This window comes from Eulemur rufifrons, chromosome 6 (assembly GCF_041146395.1).
Source record: "Eulemur rufifrons isolate Redbay chromosome 6, OSU_ERuf_1, whole genome shotgun sequence".
Taxonomy (NCBI): domain Eukaryota; kingdom Metazoa; phylum Chordata; class Mammalia; order Primates; family Lemuridae; genus Eulemur; species Eulemur rufifrons.
The window spans coordinates 53,446,517-53,464,562 of NC_090988.1; the positions used below are offsets into that span (position 1 = coordinate 53,446,517).

General features: G+C 40.4%; 1 protein-coding gene and 1 non-coding gene across 3 annotated transcripts in view; one reads left to right on the top strand and one right to left on the bottom strand.

The window, feature by feature from the left end:
* The first annotated feature begins 898 nt into the window (after positions 1-898).
* The window catches only part of FAM168A (family with sequence similarity 168 member A), a 174,657-nt gene continuing 157,509 nt past the window's right edge, over positions 899-18,046 (top strand). For both annotated transcript variants that reach the window (XM_069471008.1, XM_069471009.1), the window contains exon 1: positions 899-1,175. The gene's annotated coding sequence lies outside the window, so the exon portion shown is untranslated. The remainder of the gene's footprint in view (positions 1,176-18,046) is intronic.
* LOC138385518 (U6 spliceosomal RNA) lies at positions 6,838-6,944 on the bottom strand. Its single transcript, XR_011233752.1, has one exon. It is a non-coding gene; the product is annotated as a U6 spliceosomal RNA (small nuclear RNA).

The window sequence follows — 18,046 nt, forward strand, 5'->3', positions numbered from 1 at the left end:
ATTTTTTCCTCTCGAGAATAAATGGTGAATAGCTTTTCATGTCAATAAATAGATGTTTCATCATTTTAAATGGCTGCTTAGTACTGCATCTAATGTATATGTCACAATTTGTTTAACCAGCTCCCTATTAATGAACATTAATACTCCCCCCCATCTACCACCTCATGTAACAACTTTGTGCATTTATCTTTTTTAAATCGTTCTATTATCTTTTTAAGGTACATTCTTAAAAGTAATGGAGCTGGGTCAAGAAGTATGCCCTTTTTACATTTGGATCCAAGTTGCCAAATCGTCCCCAAATTTGCCGGAAGGGGCTCCATTAGTTCTGGTGTTAGCGGCAACGAGGATGGCGAGGAGAGTACAGAATAACAGGTGATCTAACCCATGTAGGCCTATCCTCGGCGGGTTGGCATATTCCTTTCCTTTTTCCTCTCTTTCTCTTCTTTTTCTTAACATGGAGGAAGAACCGAGAACTCCATCTCCCAGCATTTCGCGGGGACCACATTCCCTGGGAACTGTAGTATCGCGTCTGAGAAGGGTCCGGAAGGAGGGTGGGAGGCTGTGGGGCATGCTGGGAGATGTAGTCCAGTGGGCGGCGGCCTCTGTATGTGTCTATGCAAAAGGTTGGAGAGGCTGCGAGCATTTCCCCTATGGGGATGGGGCTTCGGGGCAACCTGACTTCCCTCACAGGTGGTCTTGGAATATACAAAAGCCGCCTCCGACGGTTGGCTTTATTCCCTTGTCCGTGATTGGAGAGGGCGCGCCCCGAGGCATAGGGCGGGCGGCGGGAGGTGCAGGCCGCGCGCGGTCCGGAGCAAGGCATGCCGGGAGTTGTGGTCCTGGCGCGCTGAAGCTGTGGGACGTGTCGCGGTGCCGCGCCGGCTCCTCCTTCCCCGTCCTTCTCAGCGGTCCCCCGCCTCCTCCCTCCTTCCCCTCCTCCCTCGCCCGCAGCCGAGCGTCCCCTCCCCCCACCCGTCGGGCTCCTCGGCGGCTACTGCAGAGGATTCAGAGCCGAGTCGCTGAGGAGGAGGAGGCTCCCGTCCCTGCGCGCCATCAGCCACCCTACTGGACACGGGCGAAGGAGCAAGAGCGTCGCAGCTGTAGCTTCCACAGAAGACAAGGACATCGTCGCCTCAGCCGCCGCCGCCGCCGTTTTCGCTTGCAGCTGCTCGCCGGTGAGCATACCCCCCCCCCAAAAAAACCCGGTCCGCTCGTCCTGAGCCTGGGCCGGTGGTGCTGGGGAGAATGAGAGTGGGGGCTGCGGAGCCCCCACGCCGGCTGGGGGGAGGGGGTTGAGGTCGCGATGGAACCGCGGGCTGGTGGGGGAGACTTGTCCAAGCGCGGGCTGGGGGTGGGGTGAGGGTGGGACCCAAGCAGGTTGGGGGGCGGGCGACGAAGAAGGAGGACTTTTAATGGGGAATAACCGGACCTGGGACAGGAGAGTGGGGTGGGGGCGTCGGGTTGGAATTTGGGATGGTCTTGGGGTGAGGGGGAAGATGAGCCTGGACTGGGATGGCTTTTAATGGGGGAGGGGACTGAGTGAGGGTGGTGATTTGGGGTTGGCCTGGAGCAGTTGACAGCTTGGGATCTGAGCCGGGGTGGGGGGTAAAGGAATGATTTCAGTAGAGTGGGATGTACAGGGTTGGAGAAGACCCTGGGGAGTGTTAATTCAGGAAGGTGGAATTTAGGGTCGACCTGGGGCAGACTGATGGAGGTGGTAGGAGCTAGGGGTGAGGGGCCTGGAAAGGGTCGAGACCTGAGCTTGATGTGGGTGTTTGTCATCTGGGGATGGTGGAATTTGTGGAGACTTATGGAATAGCGTGGGGTAGGATAGACCAGAGGAGGTGGAATTTGGGGTTTTCCTGGGGTGGACTGATGGAGATTGGAATAGGAGCTGGTATGGATGAGACGTTCAATGAAGGGAGTGTGATGATGAGCTGGCAGGAAGGGGTCAAATTGGAAGTTAGGCCTAAAATGGGAGAACAAGGATTGAAATTGGGGGTGGGGCACAGTGGAATAGGATTTAAGGTGATCTTAGAATCAGTCACTGGAAGGGGCAAGGTGGCTCCCTGGGTGTGAGGTTGAGGCAGAGAGTACAGAAGACATCACTGGGCTGGACTCATTGAAAGGGTTGGCAGGTGGTAAGCAAGGTTAGGTTATGATATCTTGAAGAATATGTCCCTTGGCCAAGGTGGCAGAGGGAGTTTTGGAGAAAGAATGCCAGAAATGAGCTGGTAGGTCTGGAGAGGTGGTTGCTGATGGTTAGGTAGCAGAGGGGAAATTTAAGGAGTGAGAGACCTGGAGTTGCTGGTATGGATGGAGCAGAGAGATGGAAAGGGATAGTGAGTGGTCCTGGGAAGAAGTGGGTTGGATTTTTCTGGAGAGTAAGGATTTGGTTAGTCTCCAAGAGACACAAGAGGGTTAGAAGTCGGAACACTTAAATGGACAGATTTGGTGGCTGTGTTTGGGGGAAGGGCAGTAAGGTTGTTAGAGGGGACTTAGTAGGGGACACAGAAGGTGCATTAAAGAATTTCCTAGAGGACGTTTCAAGCTGTTAGTTTGTTTTCGTTTGCTTGTTTCATTTATATTAGTATCATTTGGAAGCCAAGTCATTATATTAGTATCCTTTAGAAGCTCAAAGGGTAAAGTTGAGAGGAGCTTCAGTTAAGATAGAATCAAGGAGAGGAGGGTGCCTTCTATTATTCATATAGCATAAAAAGAAAGTTGGGGGGAAAATGCACTTCCAAACTAAAGGGGGGAGAAGATGAAATTAAAATGTGAGAGATACCTTTGTATATGTTGTCTCTGCCTTCTTCTTTCCCCGTCTTCCTGGTGCATTTAAAAACTAGTCTTGGAATTTGGAATTTAAATAGATTTGATGAGCTTGAGATTGTTAAGGGTGCATTCCTTGCTTGAGAAATGATGAATGGGACTGAAAAATATGAGGCTGAATTTATTTTCTAGGCAGGCAACATGCATATAGGCAAAAAGAGCTTACCTCCCCACCCCCCCTTAAAATTGATTGCTCGAAGACTCCATTTATTGGTGTCCTGGTTTGCAAGGCAATTAGGCCCATCATTGTATTGCAGGCTAATAATCCTGAGATGAGTCTTGGCACCACCACTTTATGTAAACAGAGAGAAGACAGGAAATATGGAAATGTCATAAATATTCATTGGTGAGATAGTTTGGTACTGATGGAGTTTTTCATATGATTCCCTTTTGACATTGCTTGATAAGATTTAAAATAATTGGATTGTATTTCTATAGATTGAATTTTCTTCTAAAGGAATTCAGATGATCTGGATTCTGTCAGATGTGAATAAATAAAGTATATGGAGTCATTCCTTTTTTTTGGAATGATGTTGATGTAGGCACATTGCATTAACTACAGAAACAGTATCTCCATCTATTCATCAGAAATTTAATTTAAAGCTTAGTGATATGCTCATTCTCATGGCAGAATGGTGATGATAGAAGGTAGAGAGGAGTGTAAATGGAGGGAACATCTTTAGGGGAACAGTTTTCTGGACTTAATTGCATTAAGTATGATACGTTAAACATGAAATGGCTGTTGATTAGATCTCAGACTGAGAAAAAATGTGGAGGGATATAAAGAAGATAAAATTGGCACCAGTAGGATCAAAATCATTCTTTTTGTTTTTGTTCAGTCTTGAGAGTTCAACTTGCAAACAAACCATTTTCCTTGGCTTTCACAACTAAGCACATAAAAATACCCATTTAGAATCTTTTTTTTTTTTAGCTTCAAAATGGGCAGAATGATGGAAAGTTGGACTTATCCTTTGAATTGAAAGTGATTTGTTATAAGTGAAGCTTTCTGTATTACAATAAAAATCAGGTTTTAGCAGTTACCTGTAATTCAGTGAGAGTGTAATCCAATTAATGCAAGCATTTCTCCTTGTAACTTTACTCTGGGGTCCAGACATTGTTTTTGTGGATCTGCAGGCTTGGTCTAAAGAGATGGGATGTTTATATTAAAACCCTAGCTTTTAATCTTGGACTTCTCTAAAAAACAAACAAACAAACAAACAAAACAAACAAACAAAAAACCCCTAGCTTTTGAGAGCTCAAAATGAAAAGTAATCAACTGGGAGAAATGTATTGGTGGATTTTTTTTTTCCCCCATAGCTGTGGTCACCTGTGCAGTAGTAATGTGTATAAAGTGCTTTAGTATTATATCTTCAGCTCATTTTATCCTTCAGATACCTAGTGAGAAGGGGAGAGCAGATGGAGATACTGGTAGACAGATGCCTTGGTAGAATAAATAGCCCACGAATTTAGGAGTCAAGAGTCCTAGCCTCAAATCTCAGTTCCACACTTGAAAGCTGATTTCAGTAAAGTTATTAAAAACTTTTCATACTTGGTCGTGATAGTTATACAATATTGTAAATGTACTTAATGTCACTGAATTATATGTTTATATTTGGTTAAATTGGGGGGAAAACCCCAAAAAACCAAAAAACTTTCATCCTTCACAAAGCTGTCAAAGGGAACAAACCAGTTCATGTCCTGAAAACACTGTGCATATATGAAAAATCTTATTTGCTATTTATTTATTTAATGCCTGCTAAGTATCAGGGGAAATGAAAATGATCAAAAAGCAGTTGTCAGGGAGCTTTCAGTGTCATGGAAGAGATAGAAAATTTAAATATAGTAGAGAAGTGAGGCAGAATGGACCCAGTGGTTAAGAGTATGGGTTCTGCAGTCTGCCTGCTACTTACTACTAGCTGTGTGGCCTAGTATGGGCACAATGGGCTCATCTGTAAAGTGTGGATAATACAAGTAATCTCATAGGGTTGCTTTGAGAACTAAACAAAATAATCTGTGGAAAGTATTTAACACAATGTGTTATATAGTACACATTAGAAAAATAATAGCTTTTGCCATTATTATTAGAGATATAGGCCAAAGCTAGAATACTGAATAGCCTTATGTGGCCTACCAATGAGTTATTATTATGGTATTCTATTTATTAAGGAGATACTATTTTGTGTTATGATCTCATAGTTTATCTGCATATTTGCATGTTTATAGTTCAGGAACTTTTAAACAGTTCTTTAACTGCCAAGAAAAGTACTAAATAGATGTTAGCTGTTAGCATCTCATCTATAAAATAAGAAGAAAGACTATGCTCTGAGAGGTTAAATGACTTGTTGAAGGTTACACAGCCAATAAATGGACAGGTTTGGGGTATGGCCCCAAAATTCTAATTCTTCAATCCTGCTTATATCCTCTTTTTAAATTGTGAAATATGCCTTATTTATAAAAGTGTATAAATGTAAATCCCCAATTTAAAGAATAATAACACAGTGCAGACCTCGGTACTCGCTACCCAGCTTAACAAAAAACGGAGATTTCTAGTACCTTTAAAACCTCTTGTGAGGCCCTGTGTGATTGAATCTGCTGCCTTTCCCCTCCCTCAGAGTAACCACTTTCCTAAATTTTATGTGAATAATTTCCTTGCTTTTCTTTATACTTTTGCCAAACATGTACCTATCTCTAAACAATATAATTTCTACCTTTGCAACTTTTTAGAATAGAATCATAGTGTAAGTATTCTTCTGTGACTTGGTTTGTTCTTGCTTATTTTTTAACTTTAAATAAGCTTCATTTCTTCTACCATAAAGTATTATGTGCTCATGATGGAAATTGAAAATTATAAAAAAGTAAAAAGCAAAATTATTGTCTGTAGACCCATTGCCCAGTAATACTTTCTATTATTACATATGTGCATGTACTGAGGAATATGGGTAGTCCACATAGCAAGAGGACCTTACCCTTATGGGTCATCAGATTACCCAAATGTAGATCAGTCATACTTGGAAATAGGAATAGGAGGGTATAGTAGCAGCTTTTGTGAGCTCTGAAAGAGCGCTGTCTTGGAGAGATTTTCTCATTGGCAGGAGTTCTGTATATTCTAGATTCTAATTCTTTGTTAAACCAGTTTGAAGCTTCATGTCTTGTTTTGGCTAGTCACTTAACTCTTTTGGTCAGAATTTTTATGCATCTTTTTTTTTTTTGCAGAAAGGCGACCTGGTACATTGGTCCTCACCTGATTGTGCAGGAGAGTCTGTCACCTGATGCACAGAGAGTACCATGAATAGGAAATCCTCAGTTTTACAGATCAGAAGCTTAGTAACCTACTTGCCAAAAATTTTTTGTGTGAGAAATCTGGAATCCAAATTCATTAATAATCTGTTAGAGCTTCAGTTTACTTATCTGTAAATTGGGGCTCAAATGAGATAATAAATGTGAAAATACTTTTTAAACTATAAAGGACTATAGAAATGTTAGTTGCTTTTACTTCCCTTCTACTTTATAAAACTGAAATCAGGATACTCTACACATAAGTAAAAAGCTTTTCATATTTGGTTTATTGCTTTTCTGAAGGGTTTTTCTCCCAGTGGGGAAGGAAATACATGAAGGGCAGTTCACAGTTTCTGTCTTAAAACTTGAAGATTGTTGGATATAGTGGGACAGAAAAAGTGCTAGAGGACTGTCTCCTAGTGAATTTATGGGACCTGGTTCCACATTAACTGTGCTGGCTGCTCAAAGTGAAACAATTGAGACTTTATTGACGTGGAGAATGCAGTATACACTGTTTGCTCTTCGTTATCCTGACAAATACAGTCATTTCCCTCTTAGTTTTCTACCTGTAACTTACTACAGAGAAAGTGGTGAAGTGAGGATTGTACATGTGTAAAAGGGAGATAATCCTCCATTGTTGGGTTGATATATGGATTAAATGAGAGCAGAAGGACAAAGCACCTAAAACACTGACTGGCACATACATAATTGGTACTTAATATCATAGCTATTATTATTATTATTATTATTTTTAAACGTGTCATCCTTGCGCAGGGGCCATGCTAATCTTCTCTGTATCGTTCCAATTTTAGTATATGTGCTGCTGAAGCGAGCACTATTATCATTATTTATATTTTTATTTTACTTATGAATTGTTGGGAGCTAATTTCTCCTCCAGGCTATTCTTCTGTTACTCAGTATTTTCCTGGGCTACATCTCCCGTCACTCAGTTTACATTTGGAATGTAAATTTATTTTAATAATATCATAAGTAGGCCGGGCGCGGTGGCTCACGCCTGTAATCCTAGCACTCTGGGAGGCCGAGGCGGGTGGATTGCTCAAGGTCAGGAGTTCGAGACCAGCCTGAGCGAGACCCCGTCTCTACTAAAAATAGAAAGACATTATATGGACACCTAAAAATCTATATAGAAAAAATTAGCCGGGCATAGTGGCGCATGCCTGTAGTCCCAGCTACTCGGGAGGCTGAGGCAGTAGGATCGCTTAAGCCCAGGAGTTTGAGGTTGCTGTGAGCTAAGCTGACGCCACGGCACTCACTCTAGCCTGGGCAACAAAGTGAGACTCTGTCTCAACAAAAAAAAAAAAAAAAAAAAAAAATAATATCATAAGTAAAGCAAAATAAAGAATGTAAATCCATAACTGCAACACATTCCAGGGTCAAGGAGGTGGTTTTATGCATGACAGATAGGTTTAAGACATCTGTTCAAGTATCTATTGAGTGATTATTAGATGATAGGCAGTAAGGGAGTACTGGGAGTCAGGAATAAAAAAATTCCCTGCTCTTAAGGAGCTTAGAGACTAGGGGGAATTAGGTACATCACACATAATCGTAGCATAGGGGGATAAATACTACAGTGGAGGCATGGACAAAGGGCATGGGGAGGATGGAGGTTAGCATGGCCTGGGAAGCAGGGAATAGAGAGATACTTAAAGGTGTTAATGCTTAAGGTAAGATACCGTCTTCCTTAATTGTTCCCTCCCTGTGTTCTAGTAGGCCTTTGTACCTCTCTTTAAAGTCTTTTTAGCATGTGTACCTACTGGAAAACCAAATAAGCCAATCCTCAGTCATGCTGTACTGTCATGGTCCTACTCATTCCATATACTGTGCTTTCCATCTGGAAAGCCTTCTTACTAAATTCCTTATTTCTTATTTTGTCCACTATATGAGCCGTACTGTTGAACTTAGTTCATCATTTTTGCTCATCCTGGTTTGTTGTTTATCAGGAAGAGATTTTTAAAGTTGTGAAAATAGCTGATATATTTTTGTTTGTTAGTTTTTTTAGAGACAGGGTCTTACTCTGTTCCCTAGGCTAGAGTACAGTGGTGTGATCATAGCTTACTGTAACCTCCAACTTCTGGGCTCAAGTGATCCTCCTGACTCAGCCTCCGAGTAGCTTGAATTACAGGTGTGCACCATCACACAGGGCTAATTTTTAAAATTTTTTGTAGAGATAGGGTCTCACGATCTTGCCTAAGTTTGTCTCCAACTCCTGGGCTCAAGTGATCCTCCTACCTGAGCCTCCCAGAGTGTTGGGATTACAGGTGTGAGCCACTGTGCCCACCTGAAAATAGCTAATATTTAAGAAAAGATCTTTATTGTTTCTACCTTCTCAGTAAATGTTGCTAATCCTCAGGACTGGCTTCTTGGCTCACTGGATGTTTTTAGAGTCTTGCCCATATGCTGATGACTCTTAAATCTCTGTCTCTAGATCAGAGCTCTCTCTTGATCTCCAGACTTGTCTGTCTCCCTGGCTACTATCTCCCACCTATAATACATTCATTCCAATGATCCTCAAATTCAGTATATACAAGACAGAGCTCATTTTCCCCATCTACTTCTTCTGACCTTCCCCTCTTTCCACCCCTTCTCTCACAAAAAGTTAAAATCATCTTTTTGTAGTTTTGTCCTAGCTTAAAGTCATTATCATCCATTTAGTTATTCAAAATATAAATTTGTCATTAGTCTTTTCTTCCTTTTTATGTCTCTTAGCCAAACATAAATTCTTCTAAATATTTCTGGAATTCAACTTCTCATTCCTACTATTACCAGCTTAGTTCAGGCACTAATCTCACCGGGACAAGGATAGCCTTCTAACTGCTCTCTGTATCATTCATCTCGTAAACCTGTCTTCCACCGAGCACCCAGAACAGATGTGTATATCTATGTCACTTCCTTGCTTAAATCCCTTCCTTGGCTCCTTAAGATGACATATTAGGTCTTCTGTGACCTGTTCCTGTATACTCCTCGTGTCTGATGAGAGCATCATGAGTGGCATGCAGTCTCTACAGATGACTTGTTTCATACCTTTGCCCCTCCTTTTAGGTTAGGTGTATCATCTCCCCCAAGAAACCTCTCAGAACCCCTAAGGTTGTCATAGACAACAAAGTGTCCTCATTTTGTTCCCAAGGAGCATCTAGTACATGCCTCTGTCAAGTACTTGCCTTATTTTAGGAAGATTAACTGTTTCTGTCTGCTCCTTCACTTAACTATAAGTTTTGTGAGGGTGAGGGCTATGTCCAAGTCACTTGTATAGTCCTAGCTCCTGGAATATGCCTTGGAAGTAGTGATTGATTAGTTTTTGAACTGAACCTATTGAGAATAGTTGACAAACAAGTAGTATGATATTCTAATGAGGAGTAGGTAAATTTTTTTCCCCCAGATGTGGGTTTTTAGAATTTAGTATTTAATTGGATTGATAAGGGCTTTGATGTTGATGAGATGTATAGCACAAGGTTCAAAAGAAGAAGACACCAAGATGTTGTGTTTGGGGATTAGCAAATGCTTTCTGTAAAAAATACTTCAGGCTTTGCAGGCTACATATGGGCTCTGTCATCCCCCCACTCCCTCCCCCTCTTCCCCTCTTTTTTTCTCCCTTCCCCTTTTTTTCCCTCCTCTCCCATGTTCTTCCCTCCCTTCCTCTTTCTCCTCTTCCTTTTACATGGTTTTAAGAATGTAAAAACCATTCTTAGCTCACAGGACATACAAATAGGCCATGGGTGGGCCATAGCTTGCCAGTCCTTGGTATGTTACCAAAAAGCAGCTCAAAGTTGTAGAATGTTAAAGAACAAAGAAACTAAAGCAAGTTCATATTTCTTGCTTTATTTTGTAAAATTTAGTTCCTTGGGCAATTATACATATCTTTAGTATCGAAAACAATTGTGTAGGATTTTTTTTGTCAAACTATATTTATCTAAAAGTTTAACATTTTATTAAATGGGCCATTGCTCTCTCTATGAATATGCTCTAAGATATGCTCTAAGAACACCTTGGTTTATAAAGCTCCAGTACTCCTCCTGCCACTTAGGCAGTTGTCTGGGTCCTTTCAGAATATGCCTATTTTTATGATAAGTTGTGCTTTTTCTTAGGTATAGACATTTTGAAGGAACCCTGGGCTAATATGTTTTTCAAAGTAAACTTTAATCCCTGGGTAACTATGACCTTGATTTGCCTTCTGATCATGTCCCTCAAATTTGACTATTTCTGCTGATGCTTATTTATTTTCTAGCTTCTGTTTTATAATTTTTCTAAGCATTTTAGTTTTCTGATGTGTCTTCCTCCCTCTTTAAAGTTGATAGCAAAAATCCCTATCAGTAAATATAGTTTTGTGGTTTTTTTGAGACAGGGTCTCACTCTGTCCCCCTGGCTGGAGTACAGTGATATGATCATAGCTCACTGTAACTTGGAACTCCTGGGCTCAAGCTATCCTCCTGTGTCAGCCTCCCGAGTAGCTGGGACTATAGGTGTGCCCCACCACACTGGGCTAATTTTTTTTTTTTAATTGAGACTGGGTCTCTCTCTGTTGCCTGGGCTAGAGTGTGGTGGCATCATCATGGCTCACTGCAATCTCAAACTTCTTTGCTCAAGCGATCCTGCCTCAGCCTCTTGAAAAGCTGGGGCTACAGGTGTGCCCCACTGCACCCAGCTAATTTTTTTTTTTTTTTTGTACAGACAGGGTCTTGCTGTTGCCAAGGCTGGTCTTGAACTCCTGACCTCAAGTGAGTGATTCCCTGGCCTCAGACACCCGAAGTGCTAGAATTACAGGTGTGAGCCACCATGCATGCCCAGCCTAATTTTTAAAAAAAATTTTTTTGTGGAGATAGGATCTTACTATCTTGCCCAGACTGGTCTTGAACTCCTGGGCTCCAGTGATCCTCCTGCCTCAGCCTCCCGAAGTGTTGGGATTAAGGCATGAGCCACCATGGCCAGCCTATTAGTAAATATAGTTCTACTATTTATACTTACACAAATATAATTATACTACTTTATTTGATCTATAGTGCATAGGTTGGTCATGTGGCATTGTTTTCATTTTAAGAATGAAGAAATTAAGATTTAAGAGGGTAATCTGTCTCAGGCCTTAGGACAAGTAGGGAATGAGGATAGGAAGACAAAAGTGATCTGATATTTGCTTATCTATAGTAGACAATATGCTATGTGCTTTCTCTTTATATAATTGAATTCTCATATTTCCACTGTATAAGGAATCATGTCCATTTTATAGAAGATGAAACTGAAGTAACTGAGGACTACAGAGGATTAAGTAGTTTGCATTTGGTTCCATAGCTGGTAAGAGGAGAAAAGCTTGTATTAAAAACCTGATCTGCCTTGCTCCCAAGCCTTTGTTCTTTTTGCTGTACTGTGTATAAATCTTCCTGGTTTTAAACTGTTAGATCAGTAGTCTTTGACCAACTTAGACAGCTAGTATCTGACTACTCATTAGAATCACCTGAGGAGCTGTTTAAGAAAAAGGAAAAAAAAAAGAAAAACCTCAGTTCTACCCTAGACCAGTGCTAACATAACTTCTGTTGGTGAGCCTATGGCAAGTGCGTATATGGGTGTATGTTTATATAGAAAATATAAATTAAAAAGAAATTGTATTGAAGTATATGTAACATGTAGAAAAAAAATTGCACAAAAAGTATAACCAGCACTCAGATCAAGAGAGGGAACGTTACTTTCTCTTCTATGGCAAGCAATAAACTTCTAGTACCACAGATTATTTTTGCTTGTTTATGAAATTTCACAAGGTATGACTGACTTTTTGTACTCAATATTATTTGTGAGACTCACATTATTAGGTATGTAGGTATAGTTTATTCTTGCTCCTTGCTATATAGCAATGTTCTCAAACATTGCAGTGTCTTCACATTCTTACTTATTACTGAGGACCCCAAAGAGCTTTTGTTTGTGGGTTATATCTATCAGTATTTACTGTGTTTTTTTTTTTTTTTTTTTTTTTGAGACAGAGTCTCGCTTTGTTGCCCGGGCTAGAGTGAGTGTCGTGGCGTCAGCCTAGCTCACAGCAACCTCAAACTCCTGGGCTTAAGCAATCCTACCGCCTCAGCCTCCCGAGTAGCTGGGACTACAGGCATGTGCCACCATGCCCGGCTAATTTTTTCTATATATATTTTAGTTGGCCAGATAATTTCTTTCTATTTTTTTAGTAGAGACAGGGTCTCACTCTTGCTCAGGCTGGTCTCGAACTCCTGACCTTGAGCGATCCACCCGCCTCGGCCTCCCAGAGTGCTAGGATTACAGGCATGAGCCACCGCGCCCGGCCAGTAATGACTGTGTTAATATTTAAAACTGAGAAATTTTTGAAGTAATTTATTTAAAAAAAACCTCTATTACATGTTAACATATTTTTATGAAAATAAGTATATTATTTCAAACCAAAGAAATTAGAAGAGACCAGGCACAGTGACTCATGCCTGTAATCTCAGAACTTTGGGAGGTCAAGATGGGAGGATTGCTTGAGGCCAGGAGTTTGAGGTCAGCCTGGGAAACATAGCGAGACCCTGTCTGAACAAAAAATAAAAAAAATTAGCCAAGTATGGTGTATGATGGCACATGCCTATAGTCCCCGCTGCTGGGGAGGCTGGGTGGGAGGATCGCTTGAGCCTAGGAGTTTGAGGTTACAGTGAGCTATGATTAGGCTACTACACTCCAGCTTGGGCAACAGAGCTGATGCCTTGTCTCTAAAAAAAGAAAAAAAAGTTAAAAAAGAAAATAGATGAATAATATTTTATAATGTTCCAAATCTTTTTAATGTCTGATTGGATTCATATCTGTTTCTGCATTCAATCTGTTGTGATTATTTGTTTTGCATGGAGTATATAAAGAAAATCCAACCCCATATAGATAATTGGAAAAGGGAGGAATGTTTTAATTATCTTTGTAGGTAATTGTGGATATTCATCTTTAATACTACACCAAAACTTGACAATTGGTAGTTTCTTGAGGTCCATTGCCTTGTGGAATCTGAAACCATATTAATGAGCTTTTCATACTTTGTTACATGAAAATCCATTGGTCTGTTTTGCACTTTGAAATAGATCTTTTACCTATGCATCATTTTGTAGCATCATGGGTTGGTCATTTGGAAAATATTGATTCACTGAGTGTCTTAGTCTTCTTTGGCATAAACAACACAAATTTATTTTCTCAAAGTTCTAGAGGCTAGAAGTTCAAGATCAAGGTTTCAGTGTGGTCATTTTCTGGTGAAGGTTGTCTTTCTGGCTTGTAGATGGCCCCTTTCTCTATGTGTCCTCACGCAGTGGGTTAGTGGGGGAAGAGAGTGACTGTAAGCAGACAAATTCTCTGGTGTCTCTTATTAAGGGCATTACTCCTATCATGGCAGCCCCACCCTCATGAACTCATCTAAACCTAATTATAAGTCATCTAAACTAATTGCCTCCCAAAGGCCCCATTTCTAAATACCATAATATTGGGGCATAGGGCTTCAACTTATGAGTTTTTAGGGGACACAGTTCAATCTATATCACTGAGTTATGCAGATCTTCTAAATGTTGACAGATTCTATTGTATAATGTTAAAAAATCACATTTGTTAATATCACCACTGATCTCATCAGACAAGTCTTTTCTAATTTGCGCTTGAAAGCTCAAATTTTATCATTGGCAATAAATACTGACAAGTTGTTTTCCTTGAAGTGACAGTTTTCACATTGTTCATTTTCAAAAAAATGTCTGCCAAACATCCAAATCTGAATAATTATTATTTTTCTTTCAAGTAAAAATGGTGTTTTATGAAAAAAAGCAGCCAGTTCAGCTTGCAACTCCATTGCACAGGTTGTTTAGTGCTTTTCTTTGAGATGATTCTTGTACTTCGATTTGCAGCAGAAATGCTTTATTTGTACATCCCATTTCTTCACACAGAATATTAAAAAGATGTATAATTAAGGATTGAGATTTAATAAAATTAACAGTTTTTGTTTTGAAACAGAGGTCTTGCTATGTTGCCCAGCTGGTGTCAAACTCCTGGCCTCAAGTGATCCTCCTGCCTGAGCCTCCTGAGTAGCTGGGACTATAGGCATGGGCCACCATGCCTGGCTAAAAGTAATAGTTTTTACAGCTTCATCAAGAACATCCTTAACATTCTTTAGTGAAACTGAAACTAGCTTTTTTTTTAACATGACCATGAAGAATGCACTGACACTATTACAGTTTGGTGTCACTGCCTCGGTTCAGTATAAGATGATATATTATATTTTCATTTGTTAATAAGATTATATTTATAGGCTTTACTTATTTCTTATAAGGGGAATAGGTGGTTTTTGTCAAACCTTTACTAAAAATATTGTTTTAAAGCCAGTATGAATGCAGTTTTTTCCCTTAGCTTAGTAGAACCAAATAACTTCAGCATTGAGCCATTTCACAACTTTGTCAGGATGTTAGAAAATCACTGGGCTTGGTGCTTATTTTTCTCCACCTTGAATGAAGTAGCCTTTAGAGAACTGTGCATAGCTGTGCATAAAAGTGTTTTTGTAGGTTTATTAGGTCTCTATCGTTAACTTGGAACATTCATAGTACAAAAAGAAAAAGATGAAGCCATAGACAAACAAAGTTGGTAATGACTTTGGTTTTTCACTGTGATTGGGTACAGTAGAATGGAGTAAGAGGTAGGCTAGATAAGTTATAGTGCTAAACATTATTTTACCTTCTAGTTAGTACCCCTATATAGCCTGGAACCTTAGTTCTGGGGATGGGGAATTAACATTGTGTACCTACTTTGTGCTAGCCCCTGTTATTTTAGTTAAACCTCACATTTTCCTGTAGGGTGATCATAATTATCTTATTTTATATGTGAGAAAACTTAGGCTCAGAGATGTTGAGCCTATGTAGGCCCATCAGCCAGTAAGAAGTGACTAGGGTAGGATTTATCTCCAGACTTTTGTGCCTTCAAAGCCTGTGATTGCACTTTCTTATGTGCCATGCTGCCTTCCAGGGACAGGGTTTCATTAGTTATTCATGTATTCCTCATACTTGGAACCTAGCAGGGGCTTAGTACATTTTTGTGGAGTAACTGAGTCAATACTAAATGAGTGAACCAGTTTTTACAGAGTAGGATGTAATCTAACCACTCTGAGCTACTGTGTGTATGTTGGTGCTACAAAGTACAGAGTGATGCAGTGGTTTTACACTCTAGGATCTTTTCTTCATTTGTTGCTATAGGGAAAGGGTCAATCATCTTGACGATAAACTCTGTAAAACTAAATAATTTGGACATTTAGGAATCTGAGAAATCTAATGGAATGAATTTTTCCTATATTGTTAATTGTCTCTTTAGAAATACATAGCACATCTATTTTGTTTTGGCTTACCTCTTTACTAGATATGAGACCTTGGGCATGTTACTTCACTTTTTTGTGTCTCATTATTTTTTAATCCTTATAAAGGTAAAGGCAGGCCGGTGTGGTGGCTCACTCCTGTAATCCTAGCACTCTGGGAGGATTGCTTGAGCTCAGTTCTAGACCAGCCTGAGCAAGAGTGAGACCCTGTCTTTACTAAAAATGGAAAAGTTAGCTGGGCTTTGTGGCACACACCTGTAGTCCAAGCTACTTGGGATGCTGAGGCAAGAGGATCGCTTGAGCCCAGGAGTTTGAGGTTGCAGTGAGCTACAGTGATGCCACTGTACTCTACCCAGGGCTACAGAGTGAGACTCTGTCTCAAAAAAAAGGGAAGGGCAGGAATAATAGTACATAATTCCTAGGTAGTTGTGAGAATTGAATGAGATAATTCATGTAAACAACTTACCGTAGTGCTTGTCATATATTAATAAATGGTAGCCATTGATTTATCCTTCTAGAATAGAAGTATGGGATTTATTGTGACTTTCAGTATATGTAGAAAGAACAATATGTTCGCTTTTAAAGCATCTTATTAGAGAAATAAAGCACTATATTTATTGATTTTGTATTTTGGTATTTGTTTTCTGCTTATAGTTTACTTGATCTTCTTGGTAACAAAGCCCAAGTTTTGGCTATTTGCCTGGATTTCTTGGTGAACCAATGATGCAGGTGTGCTGTGACCTTTGACTCTGCATCAGCTCTTTTTTTTTTTTAGAGACAGAGTCTTGCTCTGCTGCCCTGGCTGGGGTGCAGTGGCTCAATTATAGATCATTGTAACCTGGAACTCCTAGGCTCAAGCCATCCTAGCCTCAGCCTCCTGATTAGCTAGGACTACAGGTGTGTACCACAATGCCTGGCTAATTTAAAAAATTTTTTTTAGAGATGGAGTCTTGCTATGTTGCCCAGGCTGGTCTTCAACTTCTCAAGTGATTCTCCCACTTTGGCCTCCCATAGTGCTGGGATTGTAGGTATCAGCCACCACCCCCAGCTTCCATCCTATCTTTTAAACTTTGTGGTCTGGCTTCTGATTGAAACAGATTGGATTGTTCTGGAGAGTTCACTGAGGTTGATCATTCTTAATTAAAAATGTCAGTGAATGTGGGAAACACCCCTTCTAAATGTTTTCTAACTATACCCGTCATCATTGAGCGGATCTGATATTTCTTCATAGTACCCTGCCCCAGAGGCAAAGGAGGAGGTTTTTTTTTTTTCCCTGCATTTATTTATTTTGGTGGTAATATTATCCTTATTTTGAGATTTATGGCTCCGACAGTACATTTTGATCAGGCTGTGGAATTATGGAGGGAAAAATCAACTTCATTCTAAATGAGCATATCTGAAAGCCTGCCCTCAATCTGGGGTCATTGTAGGAGCACTGTCTCCTAGAAGGGAGTTAGCATGAAACTCTTGACTACTTAAAACCTTTGAGATGAGGTTCAGGCTTCCTAATATGGTATCTGAGGCAGTTCAGGATCCTTTCCCTAACTTCCTCGCCAGTGTCATGCATTGTTTGTCTCTCTTCTCAGCTTGCACATTTTACCTCTAGCACTGCTGAAGTGTGCATTGTACTGTGCTTGCAGCTCTTCAGATGTGCCATGCCTCTTCTCTCAGTGTCTTTGCACATGCTCTTCTCTTGGCCTAGACATCACTTTGTTACTCATAATTGGTCTACTGTGACTCAGCCTTTAAGACTCAGTCTAGCAGTTAACCTTTTCCAGAAAGCTTTCCTTGACTTTCCTAGGTTGGGATTGAGTACCCCATCTCTGGGTTACTCTGATTGTGATTATCCATTTATTTATTATTTGTTGGTCTCCTCCACTTGCAGTGGGCAGAGATCATATCTGATTATCTTTTTATTCTCAGACCTGTCTTGGGACCTTGCACTTGGGACCTAGGCACCAGTAAGGACTTCTCAAGTAAATCCACAGTTTTAGGCTGGCCTGTGAGCAGTTGTAATTTCCCAGCTAGTCACCATTACTCCATGTTGCTCTAGGCTGAGTTTTAATAGAGTGGCTTTTCTGTCATGGCTGTTGCCCCTTGCCCCCTGCCCCTTGTGTTTTCTCCACTCTACTTCGGCTCACTTTCATGAAGCTGTCCTCTACTCTTTACCCATAGCTGGGTAAGTGGAGCTGTGTATGTATTGGACACATAAGTACTCAGAACTTTATTTGTGGCAGATCCTGGAATCTCACTTGGAATGAATGAAGATCACTGTGATGAATGGAGAAACTGGGATCTTACGATTACTTTTCCGACTCTCAGTCTAGTGTTTTTTTTTCTGCTTCCAAGTTTCTTCTTTATTAACCTTTGGTCGATTTTAACTTCTAGATAATGTAAAATGAGTGCTACAGAACCAAATTTGATCAAATTCTTGTGCATTTGATTTTTTTAAACTGAAATAGGGGATTTTGACTTATCTGTTTGATGGTGGATATCTGAGACTTTAAGAAATGTGGGGGTTTGATGACTGCCCTATTAAGCCCTTAGTAGTTTCTAACAGGTGATTAATTATGATTCTCAAAAATATTTTACTCAGCTTCTTAGTAGCAA